Raw genomic sequence first — 6,000 nt, 5'->3', positions numbered from 1 at the left:
CCCCCCAAAGATTAATTATGATTTTTAGATACCTGCTTCCTCAACTTCTCCAGCTGCTGTTAAAGCTCTTGCTGTTACTGTTTTACTACCTGTAGGAGTAAGAGGGTACAAACGGCAGGAATGGCAAGTATGGAGTGCAAATTGTACCTCAATTTTAGAGTTTTTCTCCTTGGAGCAGAAAAGCATCTGCTTTTTTCCCATCATATGAAGGCAAAATACAGTAGGTGGCTCAACTTGCAAGCCCTTGGCCCATGCACTAAGGGATGCACGTGTCCCTGCAGATGCTGGTGCACAAAGACAGCAGGATCAGGCCCACCAGTGTGTGTCCTGGGAACAGGCTGGACAATCCCAATTTTGCTGCCAAAACCTTACTTGTACAATAACTTGAAAAGAGGGGAAAAAAAGGCCAGCTTAAAAAATAATAAAGCATGCGATATTTGGCATGCCAGTTGTATAAATCTCAACATTAGCTACCTGTGAATCATCCAGCAGCATGTTAATTGGTACCCCTTGGTAGATGAGGATTTGGCATCAGGTCTGCATGTAATTACAAGCCACACACAGAAGGACACAGGCAACTAATGAACTCCTGCCAAACTCCAGCTCTGCTTCTGTGGCTTTTGAAGTTTGCTGGTCTTTCAGCGTTTTGTATAGTAAGCACTGAAAGGCATCAAATCACTCCTTTGACAGCGTTTAGAAAGGGTTGGTTTGTTGAATAACTGAGTCCCTCCAAACTCCCATCTGAGGCGCCTTTCTCAACGGAGCAGTAAATAGGCTGGAAATAGAGGACACCCCCTACGAGCTCCTGAGCTCCTGCCTCGCTGACAGGAGCCAGCAGGCTCCGGTTGCCACGATGGGCTGCAAGAAAAGAAACTATTTCCATTTAAAAATCCTTCAGAACAACCCCACTGATGGTACAGGCTTTTTCCCAAGCATCAAAGAACTTAAAACACAGGCTGTGCAAAGTGGGTTGCAGTGTGTTTGCATGTGTCTGCGGTTACACTGGTGTTATGAGGGAGGTGGTAAAAGGGTTTTTGCAGGGTTTCTGCCCTGTTGGGAGGGCAGGTTTTCATGATGCTGGATTTGGAGGCTCGTGGTGCTCTTCTGCGGATCGGATTTGAGCCCGAGTCCTTCTCCTCCTCTTTTCATGTCTGAGGTGACAGAGGGAGTTGTTGTTGAGATAAAAACAATTTCCATGAAAACCTGCAATTTTCAGACAAACATACCAGGCAGGTTTCATGGCAGTACCATGGTGAAGAGGAATAATGCAACTTGGCATGAAGCCCTTGGAAACAAAAAAAAAGGGGGGTGTGTGGGGGGAGGAACAGAAGAGCCTTTGTCAAAATTAACCGCAATAAAGAAAAAGGGACTGCTATTCCCTTGGGCTTCTTTAACCTTTTTTCCCCAATTTATTCACACGTTCCTTGACATCAGGGCACCGCATTGTTATGGGGGGCTGGAAAGGGAAATTGGGAGTCATCCATTTTTTTGTTTTAAAGAGCACAGTACATGTTGTGTCCCTTGAGCCAGTGTGAATAGAGACTTGGCTGTTGCCTGTGCCGACCCGATTTATACCGTCCCCTAAGGAAACAGGGCTATGAAATGTCACCTGGCTGCAAAATGCAGCCGTCGTGGTGAGGTTTGGGCTGTGCGTGGGAAAGGCGCTGTTATGACATCGGGTGTGACAAGGTGGACGTGCCTGCAGTGGCTAGCCCCTGTGCCAGTGGTGGCCCTGTGCTTCCAGAAGAGGGTGGTGAAAATTTAGGTGTTGCTATGACACTGCTGCATCACCTGGACTTGCAGACTCTACAGTTTCTTAGGGGAACAAAAAGCACCCAGAAGTCTGAGATGGTGTGCAGCATGGAACCATGATGTCCCAAAAAATCTCCATTTAGCTTTTGGGGACCCAGATAATTCACAGGGTCTTGTCCAGGGGAAGATGGGTCAGGGTAGGTAATTCATCCCGTCCTTGCAAGCAGCATGGGGTGGGCAGCTCTGTCACTGTGGGTGACGGCTTGCCACCAAAGTATCCCATTCCCAGCTGCTTTTCACCAAAGTAACTCAAACTTCTGTGGGCAGCGCGGTGGCAGCACAGCCAAGGCAGTAGCCGTCACACCTCTGCCTTCCCCTGCAAAGTCTGCCTCCCCATAATACAAAGCTATTTTAATTGAGCATGATTTTTTTTTTTAATATTACCTGGGTACCAGCGCAATCTCAGTCATGTCATGTATTGTTATACATTAGGATGCCACTCTATGCAGTAACTGCAGTCAAAATACAGATGAGGGAGAAAAGAGATAATCTTACACCTTTTTAACCCATTGATGAATAGGCAAAGCCTTACTGAGCTCTGCTCTAGGGACCACTGAGATCAAACCCCCATCGCTTGAAGTGCCTTTGGATCATTTCCACCCATGCTCATGGTTTTTTGCCTTTCTTTCAGCACTCTGTACCGTGCATTATATCCTGGAAACTCTACCAAATCTTGACTACTGAGGGGGAAAAGTTTCATTTCCAGTTAATCAAGGGAGTTGTGTAATACTATTTTCTCCTGGGGAACTTCCAGAAAAAAGAAAGGGGGCGGGGGGGGAAGGGGAGGTATTATATAAAGCAAGTATATTAAGAGGAAATAAATTATGAATTAAAAGTGATTAGTGAACTTTTAAGGAAGAGGTCAGAAGTGCCTTTTGGACTACAAACTTTTTAAGCTTTCAGTGCTTGTATTTGGTTACAGAGTTATAACCCGGCCTTATTTGTGCAGGTGGCGGCTGCTTCAAATCCGAAGGATTTTGCATTTACAATAGGTACATTGACAGAACTGGGTCAGAAAGCTACTTGCGGCAGGCTTCAGCGCTGTGGACACAGGCTTTGCCTCCTCCTGCACAGGGGCAGTTGCTCCCAAAAACGTGCTTAATTACAGCTGCAGTGCCTGGCTGGGATGCTCTGGGAAAGGGGAAAGGAAGCTTGGGAAGTTCAGCAGATGAATTATTTCTTTTTTAAGAGACCTGATGTTGACCAGGTGAACTGGCTTTATTTTTGCTTCAAAAGCTTTGTGTCTTTGCTGATTTTAAAAATAATTGAGAGAATTCTGTCAACTGCATTGCGTTGGCTGCCATTTTATATTTCGACTTGGTCTTGTTAGGGTTCAGCATGGCTGTGCAAAGAGAAGGGGTCAGGGCTTATACATGGTGGTGTTTGGGGGCAGTAAGCTGAGATAAGGAGTCTCTGCTTGATATTTTATATATTAAAACAACACCTACAGCCCACAAAACTTTCCTCTTGAATAGAGGTTGATGGAGTGGAGCAGATTTGTTGTTATATGGGGAAATATTAGGGTTCACTCAGCCAGTGTGTGCCAGTGGGATGACGTGGATGAAGGGGAGCAGCAGCTCTGCTCACCCTTACATTGGTTTGGAAGAAAGCTCCTAGATTTCCCCCAAAGAAATGGGATGTCATACCCCTTTCCTGCAGCACGAGTATTGCTGGGACCGGGCAGTGGTCCGAACCCTTCCTCGAAGGCAGAGCCCCGAGGAGTCGTGGCAAGGCAGGGCTCGTTCCAAACCCTGCTGACCAGCAGAGTAAACCGTGTTCGCTTCGTTTGTAATTGAAAACATAATAGTTGCCGCAGTGTATTTTTCACATGATCCATTTGCCCTGAGTATTGCAGAGTTCACAGACACATTTTTAACTTTTTTTTTCTCCCTCTATTCAAGCTGGGTCATCCTAGGTCAGACTTCTCTCATCTGTGAGACCTTCCAAAGCACTTGGATGTATAGAGGTGCCTCAAAAGATGCTGACGCGTTGGGGTTTTCACGTATCACATTGTCTAGAGCAAGGAATAAAATGTGAAATGATGGCTTTGTTTCCATCATGTTTGACTGGAGCTGGCTCTGGGTTCCCGTTGATAATGTCTTTTATATTCAGCCTTTCCAACTTTTGCTGGTCGGCCAGTCTGGCTTAAATCTGTTTTACCCCACAAATGTGGAATTTTATATGCATCTAGGTATTGTGGCTTGGATAAGACCTTTTGTTCTTATTAATGCATTTTTTAGGTATTAAAAATATATGTGCACTTTAATATAAAGCTCTTTTAATACATCAGCTTATGCCAAACTCCCAGGAGGAACAACTTAACACACTCCTTAGAACTCCCTTCTCCTCTTTCTTCCTTTGTACGTGGTGTTTACCTCTAGAAATAGGTAACAGGTACTCTCTAAAAGAGCAGTATTTCTCTCAGCAAAACCAATGGCAGCACTCCAGTTCATCTGTAGCTCTTGGAGCACAGGGCTGGCACATCATGCTCTGGCTGCATGAGGAAGCGTTTCTACCGAAATTTCAAATACGGAGGAATTTGCAGTGCGTGAGAATAATTTGACATTTGGTTTAAAGTATCTGTGACCAAGAGCTTTTCTATAATATTCTCCCAGGATGGTTGGGTCAATAAGCATGCGCCAGGTTGCACGGGGCTGTATTTACTGCAAAGGATGGGTATGTCTCTGGATGATGGGTTTGGGCAGCTTGGGGTCATCAGTGTTATAGGGTTGTCCATATAGAAAATGAATATTCTTGGTTTTCTTCTTGTTTGCTATTGCACTAGCAGGCATGAGAAGGCATTTTGCCCAGTGTTCTTGAATAACCAGTTCTTACTGAAAAACCAAACAAAAACCCACCCAAATTAAAAACTCAGAAAATATCATCATCTAGGTCAAAATGAACCTGTGTCTGCTCACTAAGAAGTCTCCTGGACTCTGTAGCAGCTGGTGGACCTAAAAATGGTGAGGTTTACATTGAAGTTCCTATGATTTGGCTGAAATATAACTAATAATAATAAAGTGGACTGAAATGTCACCCTCTTGATAGGAAGGACACCAGACAGATTAATATAGGTAGGTGCAAAGGTTAGTGTGAGTTACATGGGAGAACCTACAGCAAGTAGAAAATGAACTAATATCTTGGGTTTTGTAGAAATCAACCTGTTGTGCCCTAGGACTCTTCCAAACAGGTCAAATCAGAGAAATGCAATATATGCTGATCCTTGTTTATAGGTTCTTTAGGACTCTAAAGCAGGTACCTGTTCTACAGTAAAGTCTAGAGTTTGTTTGTGTGTTTAGAGAATTGTCTATCCTTATGTGTCTGTGTAGCTGAAAGTAGTGGAACTGTAATAGAGTTGAATGGGAATCTGTTTTGCAAACGCAGATATTAGATGTGTTTCCAAAATACAGGCAGATGCACAGAGCAGTCTTCTGGACTGCTGGAACCAAGGTGAAGAACAATTAAGACTGAGCAGGTAATAAAATACAGAGTTGAAAGTACTCTGTATTTCTGATGTTAGCCTAGTTATCTCTTGAGAATATATGGACATCGAATATCCAGATTCAGTCAAAACCCATTGGGAAGGAGGTACCCCACTGACGCTTTCAAGACCTTTGAAAATCCCAACATAATGGCCCAATCCAGCCTGCAGCGGGGTCCTTCCTTTGGCTACCTCTGGGCTGTGGATCAGGTCCCTTGAGATTATTTCTCGGTTGACCAAGCTCACACCCCATCTTCCCCCACCCATTTTGTTGGTGCTGGTGCAGAATCAGGCTCTATTGTGATTGTCAGCATATGCCTGATATGATGGAAATGTGGAAATACTTCTATTCTTTGTGTTATTAAATTTTATCTCTGTGTGTGTGGCTGGCTTCAAGAGTTGTTCACTCTTGCAGCAGCTGCCAAAGCTGATCTGCAGTGCTGCAATTCTTCTTTAAAAGTTGGGAAGCCCACTTTTAAAGCCCAAATAAAAGCCTACTGTAGGCTAATCTAGTTTGTATGCATTTTAAAACATTCACAAATGTTGTAAACCAAATCAGGTTTCTATGTATCCAAGATCAGCCACTAAGTACTTCAAATAGAAAGCCTGTCACTTGTAGGTAGCCAAATATTTACAGAGTGTGTCTTGAATAAGGAATTAGATGCTCTGCTCAGCCCTGCCAAATTATTTAATGATCTTTTTCACTT

The 6,000-nt window shown here is 44.0% G+C and overlaps 1 protein-coding gene across 1 annotated transcript in view; it reads left to right on the top strand.

The window, feature by feature from the left end:
* The window catches only part of PLPP3 (phospholipid phosphatase 3), a 62,913-nt gene that overhangs the window by 32,273 nt on the left and 24,640 nt on the right, over positions 1 to 6,000 (top strand). The gene's annotated exons all lie outside the window — the stretch shown is intronic.

This window comes from Aptenodytes forsteri, unplaced genomic scaffold (assembly GCF_000699145.1).
Source record: "Aptenodytes forsteri isolate BGI_AS27 unplaced genomic scaffold, ASM69914v1 Scaffold119, whole genome shotgun sequence".
NCBI classification, from domain to species: domain Eukaryota; kingdom Metazoa; phylum Chordata; class Aves; order Sphenisciformes; family Spheniscidae; genus Aptenodytes; species Aptenodytes forsteri.
The sequence above is the reverse complement of the archived record's forward strand: the minus strand, read 5'-3'. Positions and strand labels throughout refer to the sequence as shown.